This window comes from Balaenoptera acutorostrata, chromosome 13 (genome assembly GCF_949987535.1).
Source record: "Balaenoptera acutorostrata chromosome 13, mBalAcu1.1, whole genome shotgun sequence".
NCBI lineage: Eukaryota > Metazoa > Chordata > Mammalia > Artiodactyla > Balaenopteridae > Balaenoptera > Balaenoptera acutorostrata.
Genome location: NC_080076.1, coordinates 86,102,124 through 86,123,943, shown reverse-complemented (window position 1 = coordinate 86,123,943; position 21,820 = coordinate 86,102,124). Strand labels below are relative to the sequence as shown.

The following is a 21,820-nucleotide window of genomic DNA, read 5'->3' as shown; positions in this document are numbered from 1 at the left end:
CAGAAGCTGACAATTCCCTGTACACATTTCCTTAATTTATAGTTCAACTTTAATTTTTATCTCTTTTGTACAGTTAGACTTTTTAGATCTAATATGGTTGTGACTGAACACTAAGGAAGAGCTCAGTCTGTAAAATAATAGACTCTTAGAGTTGGGAAGGACTTTAGTCCAAACAGCCTCCCAATTAAAAAATCTCTTTTCCAAAATCTCCCACCTACCTGGTTATCGTCCATTCTCTACTTGCCTTTTTTTTTTTTTTTGAGTATTTATTACTTTCATTTATTTATGTAGTTATTTTTATTGAGATAATATTCACATAATATAAAATTAATCATTTTAAAGTACACAATTCAGTAGCATTTAGTATGCCACGACTGCCTCTATCTAGTTCCAAACATTTTTTCATCCCAAAAGGAGACCTGTTGATTCCAACTTCCCTCTCATTAAACTGTTGATTCCAACTGTTGATTCCAACTTCCCTCTCCCCTGCGTCACTGGCAACCACTATCTATGTTCTGTTGCTATGGTTTTAGATATTTCTGGCTATCTCATATAAATATCCTTTTTTGATATTTCGTATAAGTGGAATCAGACAAGACGTGACCTCTTGTGTCTGGCTTCTTTCACTCAGCGTAACGTTTTCGATGTTCATCCAGGTTGTAGCAGGTATCAGTACTTCATTTTTTTTTTTTTTGACTGAGTAATATTGTATTGTACTTATATACCATTATTTGTTTATTCATCTATTGTTGGGCATTTGGCATGCTTCCACCTTTTGCCTGTGAATAGTGCTGCTGTGAACATGTATATACATGTATTTGTTTGAGTCTGCTTGATTTTTTGCTGAAGGTAGAAACAACTTTTCATGCACTCAACAAATATTTGTTGCATTAGATTAAAACTGCTGCAACAACCACTGATTTCACAAATGTCTTGCTTCACCGGATAAAAGTCACAGAATCTTAAAAATGTTTGTGGTAAGAACTTCATAAGTCATCTTGTTCAACCCCCTCATCATGAAAGTACACGCACTCAAAGCAGTAGTCTATTTAGAAGGCCCTAAATACAGTTTACATCATGATGTGTGGTACCCTACTGATATTGTTCTTTGTTAACTGAATGTGTACAATACGGCTTTTGTTGTCATAAGATGGTTCTCCTTGAGAAGTGATCTATGCATTTAAATTTAGTAGCTTGTCATTCTTTCATTGTTTTGCTTCTTGAAAGATTCCACAAAACCACCACCATCAGCATTGTTTTTATAAAGTAGATATGGCAGACAGTCTTAATTGGTTTCAGTGATAAAATTAATTTTTGGTCCAAAATAGTCTAAATGCTTCATCATGTGTTGTGGGATTTATTTTTTGGTTTCCTTTCTGTGCATTTTAAGACACTGTCTTGCTCTAGATTAGTCACTTTTTGATTAAATGAACCAGCACTAGCTCCTTACCTTTGCAGGGAAATGTTAGTATCTCCTAAACACCAGAGTTAACTTAAAACATTTTTCTTGTATCTGACTTTATAAATCTCTCTCTCAGTTTTTAGCAGAGTTGAATGAAATTGACAAGGAGTATGGTCTGGTGCATTATATCCACCATGGGCATAAAACCAGTGGAGTTCACGGAACAGTGATTATCCCACCTTGATTTAGTAAAGCACATAGCAGTAAAAGTCAAGGTTGGAGGATAAGTACTTGATCTCCACTGCCGCGCTTTCCCAATACCTGGAACAGTGCCTGGGACACAGCAGGGGACCAGTAACTATTTGATAGATGAGTGAATGAAATTAATTTGACTCTAGTTTCTGAAACAATGCTAATAAAAGTAGATGTAATTTAAAAAATAGCATAGTGAAAATGAATTCCTTTGTCTTCTTTATAAAGATTATTTTAATTATGGACTGTCTCTTAGGAGTTACATTAAACATTTTTATTGAGGTATAATTGACATATTATATTAGTTTCAAGTGTGAAACATGATTCAATATTTGTATATATTGTGAAATAATCACCACAATAAGGCTAGTTAACATCTGTCACCAGACACAGTTGCAAAAAAATTTTCTTTCTTTTGATGAAGACTTTTAAGATTTACTCTCTCAGTAACTTTCAAATATGCAGTAGAGTATTACAAACTGTAGTCACAGTATTGTATGTTATATCCTCATGACAGTTATTTTATAACTGAAGGATTTACATTTTTAATTGTTATCTGTTATGGTTCAGGAACTTAAAAAAAGAAAAAGAAAACAAAAAAGAAAAGAATTTACTTTTAATTTAAAGAGTGTTCTTGTCTTGACAGCTTGTTTCATTTTCTATTTTAAAAGCTCTATAAATCCTCACATCCTTTTAGAAATTTACAGAGTACTCTCCAACCACTATTTTATACTGAGCGTTGTTTTTGAATGGCAATAAGAACTATTTGTGCCTTTAGTGAAAGATTTAAAATGTTTTTAACAGTAATGAATTAATTTAAAACCATTATTTATAGTAATTTTCTCTGGATGTATGGGATTATAACTGTTTTGTTTTCTTCAGTTCGCTTGTTTTAATTTTATGTACTGAACACCTATTATTCTTTAAAAAAAAATGAAGACAAAATACTGGGAAAAGTCCCCAGTTACTTAGAACCTGAAGTCTTATACTACATCCTTTTTAAAATTAATCTACTATGAACCAAGTGTATTCTAGGGATGCAGCTAGAGCAATGAGCCAACAATCCTTCTCTCTTGAAATTTACATGCCAGTAGGGATGGAATTAGACAGGTAATAAACAAAATAATAAACCTGCTATACAGCAGAAAACTATCAGAGAAAGAATGAAGCTAAAGAGCTGTGTAGAAACAAACTATGAACACCCACCACTTTGCAGAGAATATTCTCTATTCATTTGTTTGAGGACCTTAAATACCTTTTAAAAAAAAAAAAATAGCAATCAAAGTAACGCATACACGTTTTTAAAAATAAAGTGCAGGCTTCCCTGGTGGCGCAGTGGTTAAGAATCCGCCTGCCAATGCAGGGGACATGGGTTTGATCCCTCGTCCGGGAAGATCCCACATGCCGCAGAGCAACTAAGCCCGTGTGCCACAACTACTGAGCCTGCGCTCTAGAGCCTGCAAGCCACAACTACTGAGCCCACGTGCCACAACTATTGAAGCCTGCACGCCTAGAGCCAGCACTCCGCAACGAGAGAAGCCACCGCGATGAGAAGCCCGCTCACCGCAACGAAGAGTAGCCCCCGCTCGCCGCAACTAGAGAAAAGCCTGCGTGCAGCAACAAAGACCCAACGCAGCCAAAAATAAAACAAATTAAAAAAAAAAAGTACATCAGGGTTTATAATGAAAAGCAACGTTGTTCTGCCAATCTTCCCAACCCTGTTCCCCAGAGACCACTAATTTTTTGCTTTCAGTTCTTCAGGTGGTAACTTCCATATCTCCAAAAGTATACTTACACTGTTATTTATTTATCATCTGTAGACATTATCTATTGACTTTGTGTTATGATTAAGCACCACTACCTTTTCCCCTCCACACAGGTCTACCACTCTTTGTAGTTGTTCTTATTAGTTACACTAATGATGTGAGTAAACCTTTTTTTTTTTCTAGCAAAAAGAAAAAAAAGAAGTATTTAATGACTTCCCCACTTTGTAAAATGAAGATTTGGGAGCTCTACTGGCTTTCAACTTCGGCCACTTCCCTCCGTCTTCCAAGGTTTTCTCCATTGAGCTGTTCCAATACTCTTAGAGCAGATATACATTTTAAAAAGCTCAGTGGCTCAGCTCTAAAAACGGAATGTGAATGCTTATTTTCAAATAGGACTGAGCAACTTCTTTAGTCCTAACACCAGCCACACCGTGGGACTGAACACAGTCAATGCCCTGGTTGTAGGACAGGGACTAGGCCTTGGTCACAAAATTTAAGTGGGCGCTAAAAACTCAGTAGTCAAGAAGAATACTATTTTAATGTAATACTCTAAAAATCAAAATTAATGCAAAAAAGTCCATAAGGAACAAAATATAACTTAGAAATAAAGATAGGCTCGGCAGAATGAGTAGAAAAGAGAAAATCGGAAGTGTTTATATTTGCACCCCCACGTTTAACAGTGGTCTTTGCCTCTTTCTACGGCATCTGTGATTACACAGGTTGTGTACGAGAGCTGAAAAGTGTTTCAGATGAGAGGGTGGGGTGTGGCTTTCAGATTAGGAATATCGATACTGGATATCCGGGTGCCACTACACTTTGACCTCGCAACTTGCAAGCTAAAGCGATGTTGAATTAGGAAACAGAATTTTTGTGACTTAAAAGGTGAATCGAGGGGAGGGGCCAGCAGATAAAGTTACTTATTCGTTCAGAATTCCATGCATTTTCAATGTCGTTTGCTCCCCCTGCTCTGTGCACGCCTGTTGGTCCAGGCAGCACGGTGCTTTGAATAAAGGTCAGCAAAGGGGTCACCCTCCTGATTATTCCCTTCTACCGGAGAGGAGGAGGAAGCCCCGGGCCCCTTATCCACCCCTGAGTCGCTGCAAAATCCTGGGCATCCCTGACAGCTGCAAATTCCTCCCAGGAGCTGCCAAGCTTCTGGGGTTGCCATGGTCCATGGGAGTGAAATGCTGGCCGCCCTCGCTGCACCAGCCCGGAGCAGGCTGTTGCTGCCTTCCCTTCAGTCCCTTTCAAAAGCTTTTAAAGGAGATCCCTGGGGGGAGGGGGGAGGACGGGACATCAACCAGGGCTTCTGTCCAAGCGGCTGGGGCGAATAAAAGAGGCTTTTCTCAAACTAACGGTGCAAGTGCTGGGCTTGTTTCACGGGATTTTTAACCCTCGTTCTTTCCCTGATGGGAAAGGGAGAGCAGAGACGGTTCTTCCCAAGCTTCACTTGCTGTAGGCAGCGCCTTTCAGCGTTTCCCCCAGGGATCCCTCACTCTGGAGGGCGAGGAGGGCAGAGAGGTTGCTCCCTAAACTTAACCAGCTGTGGGCAGCTCCTCCTAGCTTGTTTCAAAGGGTTTCTCACCCTGGGGATTTGGTGGTGGTGGTGGGAGGGGGGAAATCGGCTCCAAACTAACAGGCTGTGTGGTCAAGACTGAATGGAGCTATCGGGTGTGACTTGCAAATTTGGGGAACACTTTCAGAAAATGGGGAACAAACCGAGATGATGAGAAGCCCCTTAGTCCAGGCCTCTCGGGTTTCCCTAGCACCTTCCTCCCCATCCCGGTCCTCGTTAGGGTCTGAGGGCCGGGCGGCGGGCGCGCCGGGGGTCTGGGGTTCGCCGCCCCCGAGCCGCGGCGGGTGCAGACAAAGAGGCGGCGGTGGGGGGCTCGGGCCCGACGCCGGCCGCGGGGTGCGGGCCGCGAGGTTCGGGGCGCGCGGTCGGCCGGGGTGGGCGCGGCGGCCGAGCGCGCGGGGAGGAGCCGCCGCGGCGTCTTCTCCAGGCGGCGCGTGCCCGCCCGGCCCCGCGGCGGCGCGTCACGCTCTCCCCCGCCCGGAGCCGACGAGCCGGGAGGCGGGAGGCGGTGGCCGCGCGGCTGCTGTTACTGCTGCTGCTGCTGCTGCTGCTGCTGCAGTGGGGCAGGTGGCGGTGACTGGCGGCGACCGAGGCGGCGGCGGCGAGCGGTGAGCGGGGCGCGGCGCGGCGCGGGCCCTCTCCCCTTCCTTGTCCCCTCCTCACCTTTCCCCTCCCTCTCCGCCCGGCCCGCTCCTGCCCGCCCGGCTCGGGGCCGGGGGCCGCGCCCGGCGTCCGAGAGGGAGACCGAGTCCCGCGCGCCGGGCCGCTCCCGAGGGGCCGCAGGGATCCCCAGGGCGATGGCCCTGGCGGCCGGCGGTCCCCGGGGTGCTCCGCCCGGAGCCGGAAAAGTGGCCGGCCCTGTCAGCGCCGAGCCCGGCCTTCCCTTCCTCCGCCCGCCTCAAGATGGAGCTTGGACTCCTTGCCCCTGCGCCGCCCCAGGCGCCGCTCCCTCCCCGGCACCCTTCTCCGCTCTCCTCGGCCCCGGAAGGGGGGGCGTGGGGGTGGGGCGGACGCCGGGGGGCCGAGGCCCGGCGGGACCTGTTGCCCCGGCGGGCACCTGAGCGTGCTCGGGCCCTTGGCCGCGGTGCCCGCGAGCCGGAATGGAGGGCACCCTGGCCGTGGCCTCCGTGGCGGGCGCCGGCCGGCGGGCTGGCCTTGCTGGCCTGGGGCCTGGCCGGCCGTGGCTTTTGTCCCCCAGCCCCCCGCCCCCCGCCGAGTGGGACTGTGATTCTTGGAGAAGGTGGATGACAAGAGGTGACAGGGATTTCTGAAATAACACCGCCGCCCCGTAACCCGAACCTTCTGCCTCGGCAGGGCATTGGCTCGGAAGACAGACGACACTTGTTCAGAGGTTATTTTAAAAGCAGAGCCTTCTCATTCCCCTCCTCTGGAGGTCCTGTGCTTCAGAAACCTGATTTTGATCTGGGGAGAAACCCTGAACTCGGCTGTTTCTCCACTTCATGTGGCTTTTCCGTCTGGCAGGAGCCGAGCACCACTCCCTCCTCCCTTCCCAGCCCCACCTCTCTGGTGTGAAGAAATTGCACGTTAAGTCTGTAACCTTCAGTTACCTGCTTTTAGCAAAACCCGGGCGCCTATTACCGTTTTTAGGAAGGAGGGTGGAGAAAATGCTGCTTTTTGTTGTTATTTTTGTTGGACTCAGCGGCCTTGCCTTCTTCCTGTTTCAGGTTAGGACGGTGCCTGGCCAGTAAGAGCTCAGCATTAGTGTTACGGCTGCTGCTCTTATGGTTCTGGTTCTGGTGGGTGTTACTGGTTTCTATTTTATTTTATTTTTTTAATTACTACTGTTACCTATAGTATGCACAAGTCCGGAGAGCAAATGTGTTAGAATTTTGGGTTTAATGATAATCTTTTGCAAGAATCCTCAGGTACATGGCTCCTCAGCTTTGGGGCATTTTTCTCTGGAAATATTAACATTTATTGAGGGCTTCCTGTGCTCATGCCCCGGGCAAGTCTTTTATATGTTTTATCTCATTAATTAACCTAACCCAATGATGGTGCTGTTATTATCCCCGTTTTACAGAGGAGGCATAGAAAGGTCAGGAACCTTGCTCAGGGTCACCACTGATAAGTGGTGGTGTCAGGATTTGAGCTCAGGTATCCTGACTCCAGGTGCTGAGTAATTAAATTAGCATAGTGCCTCTCTGGCAAGGAGCAAGGCTGGCCCTTTTTATAGGGTCTTTTTTAAAAAAACTTATTTTTGGTTGCATTGGGTCTTCGTTGCTGTGTGGTGTGCAGGCTTCTCACTGCAGTGGCTTCTAGTTGTGGCACGCGGGCTCAGTAGTTGTGGCGCACAGGCTTAGTTGCTCTGCAGCATGTGGGATCTTCCCGGACCAGGGCTCGAACTCATGTCCCCTACATTGGCAGGCGGATTCTTAACCACTGCGCCACCAGGGAAGCGCAAGGCTGTCCCTTTTTTTTTTTTTTTTTTAAAGAAATTCACGTTCTTTTATTTATTTATTTATGACTGTGTTGAGTCTTCGTTTTTTTTTTTGCGCGAGGGCTTTCTCTAGTTGCGGCAAGTGGGGACCACTCTTCATCGCGGTGCGCGGGCCTCTCACCATCGCGGCCTCTCTTGTTGCGGAGCACAGGCTCCAGACGCGCAGGCTCAGTAATTGTGGCTCACGGGCCCAGTTGCTCCGTGGCATGTGGGATCTTCCCAGACCAGGGCTCGAACCCGTGTCCCCTGCATTGGCAGGCAGATTCTCAACCACTGCGCCACCAGGGAAGCCCCCTTTTTTTTTTTTTTTAACATCTTTATTGGAGTATAATTGCTTTACAATGGTGTGTTAGTTTCTGCTTTATAACAAAGTGAATCAGTTATACATATACATATGTTCCCATATCTCTTCCCTCTTGCATCTCCCTCCTTCCCACCCTCCCTATCCCACCCCTCTAGGTGATCACAAAGCACCGAGCTGATCTCCCTGTGCTATGAGCTGATCTCCCTGTGCTATGCGGCTGCTTCCCACTAGCTATCTGTTTTACGTTTGGTAGTGTATATATGTCCATGCCACTCTCTCACTTTGTCACAGCTTACCTTTCCTCCTCCCCATATCCTCAAGTCCATTCTCTAGTAGGTCTGTGTCTTTATTCCCGTCTTACCACTAGGTTCTTCATGACCTTTTTTTTTTTTTTCCCTCTTAGATTCCATATATATGTGTTAGCATACTGTATTTGTTTTTCTCTTTCTGACTTACTTCACTCTGTATGACAGACTCTAGGTCCATCCACCTCACCACAAATAACTCAATTTCGTTTCTTTTTATGGCTGAGTAATATTCCATTGTATATATGTGCCACATCTTCTTTATCCATTCATCCGATGATGGACACTTAGGTTGCTTCCATGTCCTGGCTATTGTAAATAGAGCTGCAATGAACATTGTGGTACATGACTCTTTTTGAATTATAGTTTTCTCAGGGTATATGCCCAGTAGTGAGATTGCTGGGTCGTATGATAGTTCTATTTTTAGCTTTTTAAGGAACCTCCATACTGTTCTCCATAGTGGCTGTATCAATTTACATTCCCACCAACAGTGCAAGAGGGTTCCCTTTTCTCCACACCCTCTCCAGCATTTATTGTTTCTAGATTTTTTTGATGATGGCCATTCTGACTGGTGTGAGATGATATCTCATTGTAGTTTTGATTTGCATTTCTCTAATGATTAATGATGTTGAGCATTCTTTCATGTGTTTGTTGGCAATCTGTATGTCTTCTTTGGAGAAATGTTTATTTAGGTCTTCTGCCCATTTTTGGATTGGGTTGTTTGTTTTTCAATAACAAAAAAGGCTGGCCCTTTTTAAAGCAAAGAAAGTGGGTGATTGCTTGGCCAAGAGCTTATCCTAGGTTTTTGAGGTTCAGAGAAAGTAGTAAAGTACAGCTTAGGCTTCCCACTAGGCATTGTTCAAAAGGGTAAAAAAACAAACTGGGTGGACCTTGCGAAGGTATTTTGTCCAAAGATAAAAATCGGCCCGTCCCTCTTTTTTTCAGCAATTGCTTAAGCTCCTAATTGTGCTTCAGTATGACGTAGGCAGATCTGGTTTCTGTTCTTTAGGAGTTTAGAATTTGGTGCTCCTCTTATTTACCTTAAATTTTTTTTTTTAACCTAGTGTCTAACATTGAGTCTGTTGCATCCTATGTGACCCATTAAGTCAGTCATGTTTGACTCTTGCTTTTACGTGCTGTCTCTTGGGATTCCAAACCCAACTCATGGTGTGTAAGAGATGACTTGGTCCTCTTATACTCCATACAAAGGTAGGCACTTATGAATTTGTCACATATTGGCTGCCTGATGTTCTTCATTGTTTTTTACAGATGTATTTTCTGTTCTTCCCAATGTGTGTGTGTGTGTGTGTGTGTATGTGTGTATATCTCAATGAAATGTGTGTGTGTGTATATCTATCTATCTATCTATCAAGGACCTTGTATTTCACTTTATAGCACCCTCTACAGAATTCTGCAGAGTCCCATGTGCTCAGTAAATATTTATTATTTAGTTAATTGAAAATATGAGGTCCATAAGTTTCAGGACTGGCTTTATAGAAGTTAAAGCTAAAGAAAAAAACTGAAAGTACTGTAGTAAAGTCACAGGAAGATGGCTTAATATTTGTTAACATTAAAAGAAAACTTTGTGCAGTGTTAACTAAAGTGAGACTTTTCACCTCATATAATTTTCCACTTTATCTGAATTATCAGCTTCTTTCCCTCTCTTCCTTGTACAAATGAGGTGGGAGGTTGAGTGTTTTTCTCTGATATAAAGAATGGACACTGTTGTTTATTAATCATTGCAAGCCAGTAGTTCTCCTTTTCAGTAATTTTGAAATGTATGGGAGTCTTCCCAAAGGGAGCTTGTGGGGGCTATGGTGTACTTATATGTGGGCAGTACTTAGGTCTCATTTGGTATTCACTCAACAAATATTTACTGAGCACCTACTGTGTGCCGGGTGCTGTTCTGGGTGCTGGTGATACAGCAGTAAATAAAACAGACAGAAATCCCTGCTCTCTTGAAACTCCCCTTCAAGTAGGGGAGGCAGACAGTAACCATATTAAAAATGTTGGAGAGGGGCTTCCCTGGTGGCGCAGTGGTTGAGAGTCTGCCTGCCGATGCAGGGGACACGGGTTCGAGCCCTGGTCTGGGAAGATCCCACATGCCGCGGAGCAGCTGGGCCCGTGAGCCACAATTACTGAGCCTGCGCGTCTGGAGCCTGTGCTCCGCAACAAGAGAGGCCGCGATAGTGAGAGGCCCGCGCACCGCGATGAAGAGTGGCCCCCGCTTGCCACAACTAGAGAAAGCCCTCGCACAGAAACGAAAACCCAACACAGCCATAAATAAATAAATAAATAAATAATTAAAAAAAAAAATGTTGGAGAGTGATACGTGGTAAGGAAAAATAAATCAGGGAAGGGGGAATATGAAGTTTTGGGGACAAGAGTTAGGGTAATGGAAATTTTAGATAGGGTGGTAAGAAGAGACCTAGCTGAGACAATGACTTTTAAATAGAGATCTTGGGGAAGTGAGGGAATGTAGATCCCAGAGGAAAGAGCATACTCAGAAGGGGGAACAGCAAGCGCAAGGGTCCTGAGGTGGGAGCTTGGGAGGGGACAGATAATTTAAGGCCATATAGGTTGTAGTCGTTAAAATATGTATTAGAATATTTTAAAATAGTGAAAGGTAAAGAATTTTGTGCCATGTTATTAGTGATTTTGATGAAGAAAAAGTTAAAGATGGGGGAAGTAAGGCTTAAAGAATTTCACTAACTTCCCTAAAAGGCCACACAGCCAGTGAATACAGAGCTAGAAATTGAACTTAGTTTATATTATTTTAAGCAATGCACAGAATATGTTGGCAATGGAACCTTAAATAAGTGGCTGGCAGAAAGGCCAGACCAGTACTTGATGTTCAGACTTGCTGTTAAGTGTATACTTTCCTGTTTGTATGCAGGATTTTTGCTCAACCCTGGGAGGCCTTGTAACTGACATTTGCAAATATAGCTTTTTCCTGGAATTGTGCTCCTGGCAGTAAAGCCTTCCTTTTTAGTCTTAAAAGCTTCATGGTTCAAAATCTGTGTTTAATATAAACTTTTATTTAAGTCTCTTCAATCTTAATTGGAAGGCAGTGACAGTATTACTCTGAATATGAATTTTTTAGAGAACTGTTTAGGGAGGCTTTAAACTAATATAGCATCTTATATATTTTTAATATACATAGTATATGTTTCCCATGTAGATGGAACTCAAGGAATCCATATGCTTTAAATCAGCATTTGAATTACAATGCACTTTTAAGGGAAAACATATTGACTGATGGTGCTGTACAAGAATTTCAAGAGTGACTTCTTCAGATTTCAAATCAGGGGAACAGAGGAGTTTGTTTTTTTTTTTTTTTTTTTTTTGGGGTGGGTTGGCAGACTGTAATTAACCAACCTTGAATTTGGCTAGGACATCTGGGTTAATATCCTGGCCCTGGCACCAAGTACCAAGGAATCTTGGCCACAATTAGTAAAGAGCTTTTTTTTTTTTTTTTAATCTCCATCTGGCACTTCCAGAAGGACAGCTTCCACTAGCGCTAACTCAGTGGATGGGTCTGTTTTTTAATTGTCTATCTTATGGTGGTTCAGCAACAAAATCTTAAAAGTATTCTTTGCAAAATCTTAGAAAAGAAGTACTCCTATTACAGAATCCCTGTTGGAAACCCTTTCTGATATCTCTTTCCCTGGGGAATTGTATTCTCATTTGCCTCTTAAAAATCCCAATGAGACTACAGACAGACATTTTGCTGCCCTAATGTTTTATATAAGCATAAGGTCTAATATATTGTACTTCCAACTTGAATTAAGCAGTTTGATATTTGTATTCTCCTTTGCTTACTTATGTCTAAGTATAGCTTGGATTAGATCCCAGTTTTAACTCTGCCCATTTTTTACTCTTAAAATTGCCGAGTCCTTGATTTCCTGTATCTTCTCTGAAGTTAAAGGCCTGAAGATCCAGATGTTCAGGAGGTGCAAATCATCCAAAATTTGTGTTTGTTGTAAAAGAGAAGACAACTTTAATGAGATTTTTTCCCCCTGATTCTACAGATTCCTAGTCAAGTAGTGCACTGAAATATTTGGCATAATTTTTCCCTGTCTTCTCAGGAAAAATAAGAGGTATTAGGGAAATTTCCCTAAAAATCTTTCAATCAAATCATTTTATCTCCTGCCTTCTCTCTTTATCTGGTTTCCTCCATAGAATGATTTCTTACTGGAGACATTGCCTTCTAATATCGTAAGGCAGGAAGTAACCTATTTAGACTTTTCTTTTCCACACTATAGAAAAATAAACTTTATAGGCAGGGTAATTTTTTTTTTTTTTTTACAGCTTAAGTGAAAGAAAACTTTTATCACTAAGTTTCTTTCACACATGGGTGACTGGAAAAAAGTGTATTGCTAATTTCTGTTGTAAGGCACATGTGGCTTGCTTGGGTTGTGACACTGAGAATCTAGTATCAGAGTCAGATTCAGATTTTAGAAAATTTTTCTAGTGAAGTTGTTACTTTTTTAGGTTCGCAGGTTTATTTTCCCCTTACGTACCAGTTTTACAAGGGCTCTTACATTTTAATAACATATATTGGTCATCCTATAATATGTGGTTTCAATGCGTAAGATATAAAACACACATATTAAAAAACACAGAAAAAAGCAAATTATCCATAATCCTACTGCTGAGAGAAGATTATTTCAGTGTTCTAGAGTATGTCCTTCTAAACTTTTTTTCTTTATACTTAAAAAATATATTTATGGCTGGATCTATATTTCTTTTTTGAAGTAATTACAAGTGTAATATTTTCACTGGAAATATTCTGGGTAAACCAACATGGGGAATCAGAACTACTGTTAAGACGTTTGAGGGACTTCCCTGGCGGTCCGGTGGTAAAGACTCCGCGATTCCAATGCAGGGGGCACGGGTTCCACCCCTGGTCCGGGAACTGAGATCCCGCATGCCACGCAGCTCGGCCAAAAAAAAAAAAAAAAGAGAAGTTTGAGGTCCTGGATTTGCTTCAGCCCCAGCTCCGTGAGTCATGTGCAGTTGGGCAAGTTGCTTGACCTCTGTCAGTCTGCTTCCCACTCTGTCAAGTGGGGGTAACGCCTGCCCTGTCCACCTGCTGGGGTTGCTCTATTAATGTAGGGATTCGGTGACAGTCATAGTGCTAAGGGAGTCGTCGGCGCTTTCAAATACCAAAGAGACCCAGGAGACAGAGGGAAGACTAGTCCAGGATCACTAGTTGCCTGTGAGTCACCTGGCTTATTTTGCAAATGGTTACATTTTTAGGAAAGCTTTTCAGATGAATGTGACCCATAGAAAGTGTCCTGTGGGGTGGGAGAAAACCCCAGAAATACCGATCTATCAAACATTTGTTGAGCGCTGAAAAGACTCTGTCTCACCAGGTGAGACAGCTAACTGTGGGCCAGGTGGCGGCTAAGGCGGAGACGTGCTGGGGCCCTGAAAGAGGGTCCGTTCTCTTGGCGTGGGGGTGTGTGTGTGTGTGTGAGAGGGGATTCAGGAAGCTTCCGAAGTGGGAATTAGCTCTTGTGTTTGGCATTGGTGGAGACGGAGGGTGTCTAGGCAGGGATGGGTTAGAGAAGACATTCTAGGCCGGATTGAGCGAAGGCATAAAGGTAGTGTGTTGAGATGGTAGCAGACAGTCTACTGCTCTGAAGTTTGAGGGCAGGTAACAGGAAATAGAGCTAAGACGTCTGGGTTTATATCAAGCAAAGGCTTCCCTGCCCTGAGGAGGAGTCCCTCTTACTGGTCTGTAGCACTTTATAATCATTAAGTTTTTTGGCAAGTTTTTTTTAATGCTGTTTGGTCAAAAATATCTGGTTGTAGGTGGTGACTAGGAAAACTTCTGTGTATACCAATTATCTTTTTTTCCCCCAGTTATCGTTTTTGCACAGACTTGTGCAGCCGTCACCACACTCAGTTTTAGAATATTTTCTTCACACCAGAAAGGAACCCTGTACCCATTAATAGTCACTCCTCATTTCCTCCGTACTCTCCCAAGCCCTACTCTCTATCTCTAGAGATTGGCCTATTCTGGACATTTCATATAAATGGAATCATACAGTGTGACTGACGTCACTTAGCAAATGTTTTCAAGCTTCATCCATGTTGTAGCGTATATCAGTGCTACTTCATTCCTTTTTATGGTTGAATCACATTCCATTGTGTGGATATACCACATTTCGTTTGTTCATCAGCTGATAGACATTTGGGTTGTCTCTCCTTTTTCCTGTTATGAATAATGCAGCTGTGAACATGTGTGTATTCGTTTTTGTGTGGACATATGTTTTCATTCATCTTAGGTACACACCTAGGAATAGAATTGCTGGATCATGTGGGAACCCTACCTTTTGAGGAACTGAAAAACTGTTTTCCAGAGTGGTTGTACTGCCAGCAATGAGCGAGATTCCAATTTTCCCACATCCTCATCAACACTTGTTATTATGTTTTTGATTACAGGCATCCTAGTGAGGATGAAATGTGATATCTCATTGTGATGTGATTTGCATTTACCTGATGGCTAGTGATGTTGAGTACCTTTTCATGTGCTTAGTTGTCATTGTATGGCTTCTTTGGAAAATATCCCAGTTATCATTTTTTTTTTCCCTTCAAAATATTAAGTATAAAAGCAAAGTGCAGAAAAATAGTATGTTACCATTTAGGATAAAAAGGGTATACAAAGGCATACCGGTTATCTTTTTTGTTTTTTTAAATTTTATTTATTTATTTATTTTTGGCTGTGTTGGGTCTTTGTTGCTGCGCGCGGGCTTTCTCTAGTTGTGGCGAGCGGGGGCTACTCTTCGTTGTGGTGTGCTGGCTTCTTATTGCAGTGGCTTCCCTTGCTGCTGAGCATGGGCTCTAGGCGCGCAGGCTTCAGTAGCTGCGGCACGCGGGCTCAGTAGTTATGGCTTGAGGGCTCTAGAGCGCAGGCTCAGTAGTTGTGGCGCACAGGCTTAGTTGCTCCGCGGTATGTGGGATCTTCCTGAACCAGGGCTCGAACCCATGTCCCCTGCCTTGGTGGGCGGATTCTTAAGCACTGCGCCACCAGGGAAGTCCTACCAGTTATCTTTTAATTCATATATTCATCAGGCATTTATGAGCACCTGCTGGTGCAAGGCACTAGCCCAGATGTTGGAGATACAAAGTTCAGTAAAACAGGCGCACATTCTGCTCTTGGAGAACGCAGAGCTGTTAACGGAAGTAAGGTTAAGGGCAAGACTTCAGTCCTTGCCTGACAGCAAATCCCAGCTCTGTTACTTTTATGGAAGATCTTGTACAAACTGCTTAACCTTCTGGAGCTTAGTTTTCTCATGTCTAAATTGGGGATAATAGCTATTTCACATAGTTGTCGTGACTATTAAATGAATTAATGTCTGTAAAACTTAAGTGTCAGAACTCTTCTCTCCCTTTCCCTTAATCCCTTGTGTCTTCCCGCCCTCCCATCCCTAAAGGAAGTCGGGGTTCAGCACCTCAGTTTTCTTCTTTAAGTCAGAATGGGGGAAAGCCCCACTTCTACAAGTCTGGGAAATGAAAACCTTTTTTCTGTCATGTTTTAGAAAGTTAATTTGAGGAGGAGCGCCTTGCCACTATTGAAGGGCACATTTTTAATGAACAACTTTCCCTGAAGAACTTTAATTTATGAGGAGCTAAATATTCAGCATGGGAAAGTACCTCCTGCTCCTCATGTCAGAACTTGCGCCTTGCTAAACCTCAGGCCCTTTTGTATATTTGTCAGTTTTATTTCCCACAGTTTAATTAAAAGGGGTTTCTTTCTTTCTAAGGTCTGATAGAACTTGCTGTGTGTCTGTGTAGAAGATTACCTAAACAGGTAAAAAATAACCAACAATGAAGTTGGGTGTTAAGATCCAAATGAAACAATTCCTAGTTTCCTTTGACAGCATCTAGGGTGGTTGTACGGAAAACTGTCTTGGGGACTTACGAATAAATTTGAAGTAGCTGAGTATCCTTCAGTATTGTGAAAACAGAAATGTGGTTATTTTTTCCATTTGCTCTAAAGACCTGCAACTATTTTTTTTTTGGCCACACTATGTGGCTTGTGGGATCTTAGTCCCCTGACCAAGGATTGAACTCAGGCCCTGGCATTGAGAGGGCCGAGCCCTAGTCACTGGATCGCCAGGGAATTCCCGACCTGCAACTATTAAACTTGCTCATTTGCAAAGTAAAAGCAAGACAATTTTTATAAAGAGGCAAAAAAACCCAGTAAGGAAGTCATTGATTCTTCTTTGTGTTGTCTTTGTGCCCTTTTCCTGATCAGAACAAACAGTTGTGAAGTGTTTGCTTTTGGTATGGGCAGTGTGTGGCTGTTTCAGGGCAAGCGAAAATATGCTTACTTTTATTCCTTTGTGAAGACTGGAAAGGGAAACGAGTTTTAACTTGCCTTGAGATTAACTCACTCATCTCACTGCTGTTTATAACAGATCAGAAACTTTTATTCATCAGTATAGTTTAGGGTCAGGAGCCTTTAAACTGGAGACTGGGGTTTAAGTCCTAGACTCTTAAGTAACTGTGACCTTAACAAGTGATTTCACTTTTTAGAATCAGTTTCCTCAGTGGTAAAATGAGGAAGTTGAACTAGATTGCAGGTCTCTTCTGATTCTAAAATTTTATGATGCTATATTAAGCACATTTGCTCCTTTTTACACATTAGTATAATTGACTGCTGCTGACCTCTTAAGTTCTTCTGGGAGATACTAACCAGGCCTAGTAATTTCAGTTCCTTTTAAGATCCCGTCTCTAAGCTGGTGGTATTAGAGTTACAAAGTCACAGGAATTTTGTCAAAACTTGTATAAATGAGCAGAATAGCTCAGCTTTACATGTTCCCCTCCTTTTAAAAAGAGTTATTTTGCAGATGGAGGAACTTTGGGAGGCTGCTTATTATCTGCTTATCTAAGTAACAGGAACAGAAAATAAATCTTCACTCAAACTGAGCTGTACAAAGACACTCATCACTGCAGGCCGATGCATCATGGCTCAGTGTTCCATCTTGAAAAAATTGCCTAATGCTCCAGCTCCTTTTGCTTTGGTTGGGTTTTGGCACCCTCCCCCTCCTTTTAAAAACTGCTGTAGACTTCGAAACTCTGGGTGCAACTTGTGTTCGGTACTGTCATATACACGTCAAGTTTTAATAACATATAATTTTCGAGCACAGAATAATTTTTCAAGGGGTTATGTCTCTGTTGACATCCAGTTCTGACTTTATTTGGCAAACATCCTAAACTGAGTCTTTAATCATTTAACATTCTACTTCTGTCTTTGATGGAAAGATGTAAAACTTTCTATTTACCTTCAGCACCTTATTGTGTGATATTCTCAAACGAACACTTAAGGTTGTTGGTACACTGACTTTATAAATTGCCCTGTAAGGGCTCTGCCAGTTAGACAGTGGAAGTACAACTCCCTTTTAGCACCATTTGAATTGAGGAGCCAATTAATTTTCTGACCCTTCCTGGCTGTGTCAGCCCTTTAGTGTCTAAATGGGCTTCTCACATTGATCCTTTTAAACAAACAGTGACTACATTATTTATTTTCATCTTATGTACTTTATCCTTGCTAGAGATATGTAGTTTGTGTTTTTAATCTTTGTGTTAATTTTAAAGCTATTTGAGTCTGGCCCGTTTAAAAAGTTGTGTATTGTGTATGAAATATATAAATACTTATGTAAATAAGTATCAGTGAAAACAGATCTTAGTGGTCCTCTAGTACAATAAGGTGACAAAAGGCTAAAGAAGACCCAGAATTATGCCTCCTGGACTCTTCCTAAACACCAGTATTTCCTCAAAGATTTCCAACCCCTGAGTAACCCGTCAAGAGTTCTTTGACATCTGGGTTGTCCTGTTGCTGTCATCAGTCTGGGTAGCAAGGGCTGCTCAGGGGTTGGAAATCTTTGAGGAAATACTGGTGTTTAGGAATATTGTTGACAATGGAATTTTTTAAAAAAAGGACATGGCTTTAATATTGGATAAATATTTGTTAAGGAATCTACCATATGAAAGGCACATTGATCCATAGTCAACAAGGAATAGTTCCTTGTTGCAAGTGAAGACGGTGAGGACCACGGTTTTGAAGGATAAATGCTAGTACTCTTACTCCGACATGCGTCTCTTGGGAGTTAGTATAAGTAAATCCTGTAAAAACAAGGTAGTAAATTTGGTACATGTGGGCCTGAATGGAAGTACTGACAAGTGGCACCACAGTTAAGTTGGTGTTTTTACATTTTAATTTTACTTGTGTCTCCCATGTCTCCTTTTCCCTCCCTTTAACTTACGTTATTGTTTTGTGTCATGCTTTGTAATGATTTCTGAAAAGTATAAACTTAGCACTCCACGAATATAAATTATTACTAGCTCTGTCTTCAGCTTGTGGATTAACTGTAAATTTATCAAAAGCAGTACCAAAATAACGTGAATGAATTGTGAGAGAGATATCAGGCAACCTTCAGTCCTTAGAAGGTTCTGTTTCTTTAGCCAGGTGATTGTTGGAGAATGCTAGTAATCTTTAGGCTAGACTGAGATGCTACTTTTTCCAGCGTATACAAGAAACTAAATAATGAACAGTGGTTTTCTTAATTTCATTTTTCACCTTGTATAGGGCTTCTTAGTTTGTCTTCGTCTTCTGCTGCTATGGATACATTTAGATGTTTTAGCCTTTGTACTGTATCTCAGTATTTCATGGTATTCTCTTAAGAACACCACTGCTTCCAGATGCCCTGGCCTCCTGAACAAATTTGAGACACTGCCTCACCCTTTTAGGCATAGCACTCGGAAGGACAGTCACCTCTCTGGAAGATAGATTCTCTCATTTTCTCTCTTTCACGTCTTGTGTATGTTTATTTCTGAGAGGGCTGTATGACCTTTTCCCCTGGCTAATCTTTCCGTTATTCCTGAGTATTGGAATGCTCTGCTGAAGATGGTGGAATAAAGAAACAGAGGGGCCATTTGGATTTTCCCTCTCTGTCATCAGCCAGCCTCAGCAGACTTACCTCTCGCTTTACCGTTTAAGCCAACCACTTAGTTGCTGCTAAAACCAAATGGCTCCAATTCCCTGCTCACTCTTCACTTTAGTTTATCTCACTTGCTGTCACACTAATGTGAAGCAGTGGTTCTTTGGTGGCCTGTGCCCTAAACTGTGTTTGGTGACATCACACACATTTTCTGTGTTCAAGGGGCAAGCTTCTGGGAGGCCCAGGCCTTAGGCTGACCTTAGGTGGCTTCACGTCACTCATCATCATTCCTGCACATTGAACCCTCGCCCTGGAGGAGATGCTCCCCTCTCCACCCCCCAAGGAGTGTTCTGTGTCTTCATTCAGTAGACTGACGTGTTTCCCAGATGTTAAAACTTGGGACATTGCTTTTTCTTCCCTGGGTCTTACATTTTAAATTATAGCCATTAGACTGTTTCTAAGTCAAAGCCAATTTACTAAAGTTTGGGGGAAAAAAATAACAGATTAGTAAGAAATGAATAACTGACAATGCAGTTTCATCCTGAGCCCCTCCTTCTCTCCTATAGTTTTCCCCTCCAGTCTCCAGGCCTGTCTTTCCACATGTTCCTATTCCACCCTTCCTTGACTCTATGTTGGTTTCCTGCAATCAGAAAGCCAGAAGCAGCTGAGCGTGACGCCACTTCAGTAGAACGATGCTTTCACGCCCCTCTTCGTGCTTGAAACGCTGCCTCCTGCTACATTGCCCTTAAATCTGCCAGTCACTACCTCTCAGGTTCCTTTCTTGTATATTGAGACACACTTATTAAATTTTCATCTGTAATATAATCTCTGTACTTTGCTTTGAGTTTTGTGTGGGTGTGTTTTCAAGCTGCATTGAGCTATCAGTTTTACTGGGCAGTGCCTTGTGCTATAAGCAAGGCTTCTTTATACATCATGTATCCCTGTCAAATAGATATTTTAAAGGTCCTTTTACCAAAAAAAATAAAAAAATTAAAAAAAAAGGTCCTCTTACTAGAAATGTTATTTTTTCTTTTTTTATCTTAAGAACAATTAAATTATTCAGTTTTACATTCAAGAGTTTACACATTTTTCCTTTCCCGCACATGTGTGTTGTAATGAGGTAGGAAAGACGAATGTTGCATACCCACGGGGACTTGGGGTATCTGATTGGCAAGTTCATTATCGATGTCAAGAGGAGAGCTACCTTATAATCTACGTTAAGCGTATGTTCTAGAGCTGCACTGTCCAGTACAGTAGCCATAAGCCACATATGGCTATTGGCAAGTCCAAGTTGAGATCTGAGTATAGAATACACAATTGCATTTCAAAAACCTAATAGGAAAAAAAAAAAGTAAAAATAGCTTATTAATAATTTTATATTGATTACATTTGAAGTAATATTTTGCATATATCAATATTTGGTTAATAAAAATAGGTTATTAATTTCACCTGGTTTAAAAAATTTTTTAAACATGGTTATTAGAAAATTCAAAATTACACATTTGCCTCGCATTATATTTCTGTTGGACAGAGCACGTATCTCTGTGTCAACAAAGGTAATCTAATTTGAGACTTACAGCTCTTACATAGCATTCACTGGAGGTGGTAATTGAACAGTTTGCCCATAGCCTCATTGGCCTACTTTTTAAAGGAGGCTCCAGGGTTGGGAAACCTTATAATATTGTCATCTTCATCAAATGCTTAGAAGATGATGCTTTAGTTTGGAAATTGCAGTATTGCATCATTTTTGGTGTTCTTGTTTTGTTGAGTCAGTTCAGGACTTTTTTGAACTCTTGCTGTGTATCAGATACTTTTTTTAGGCCCGTTGGATGCAGAGACAAATTTCATCCCCGACCATGAGAAACTTAGTCATAGCATGATGTGCAAACCAAACAGGAGTGAGTATGATTCATCATTCAATTATAGCAGACTGCAGGGTGGCTAGAGCAGTCCTGAGGAGGAGGAGATAGGGCAGGAAGCGGTCAGAAAAGACCTCTGAGGAGGCGATGTGTCTGCTTGTATTCTTCTAGAGTCATTCATTTCCTGTGTCCCCCAGAAGCCCTTACACGTGGGGGTGTGCCGCGTGGAGCAGTGGAGTGTGGGCTTTGGGTGTATAAATAGGCATGACTGTGCAGTTCCCATACGAGGAGTATCTGCTCTGTTCACCTAGGAGATGAGTTATGTTTAACTTGGCCCCAGGCAAGCCTACCAGCTTATTGATTGTGCTTTGCTATCCTTCTGTGAAGTTGAAATACTTGACCTTCCTTGTTTTACTCAGGAATTGAAGAAAATACGAAAATGATCTTCAACTTTGTGTTTTATGTCTGTACAGAAATATCAATGTGAATGAAACTGAAAGATGGGAAAAAATGGAATAACTTGGCTTTCCTTAGTAGAAGTACAAGTCAATTTGGAAAGCGACCAGGGTGTTGTGTAAGTGTTTTCAGTGACTGAAGCAGAGGAGCTCAGGTTACAAGGCGGCTCCTGTATTGGGGGTGGGGGACAGCAAGTGACACAGCAGGCAACAGACGCTTATGTAACCGTGACTTCAGGGGAGGGGATTAAGCTGTGAATGAACTTCCCAAATTCAGGAACATGATATTAGAACACAGCCTTTGAGTTTTTCTCTCTAGCTTGACTTGAAAATTAGCTTCAGAAATATCTTTCTCTAAACTAGACTTTCCATTAAACCAGAACTTCTTTCCCCCTTCCTTTCTATTATAAAGTGCATGGACTTTTAACATTTTAGAAATAGACAGGAGCTCAGAAGTCTCAGAGTGCAGCTGTCTGCAGGTAAGTCAC

At 42.3% G+C, this 21,820-nt stretch overlaps 1 protein-coding gene across 6 annotated transcripts in view; it reads left to right on the top strand.

Annotated features, from left to right (window-relative positions):
- Window positions 1–5,445: 5,445 nt before the first annotated feature.
- CLIP1 (CAP-Gly domain containing linker protein 1) overlaps window positions 5,446–21,820 on the top strand; it is a 126,136-nt gene continuing 109,761 nt past the window's right edge. For 3 of the 6 annotated variants that reach the window (XM_057527301.1, XM_057527299.1, XM_057527297.1), the window contains exon 1: window positions 5,450–5,604. The gene's annotated coding sequence lies outside the window, so the exon portion shown is untranslated. Of the gene's footprint in view, window positions 5,605–13,264; window positions 13,285–21,625; window positions 21,812–21,820 lie in introns of those variants that run through there. The other 3 variants (XM_057527302.1, XM_057527298.1, XM_007189576.3) reach the window with 3 other exon arrangements.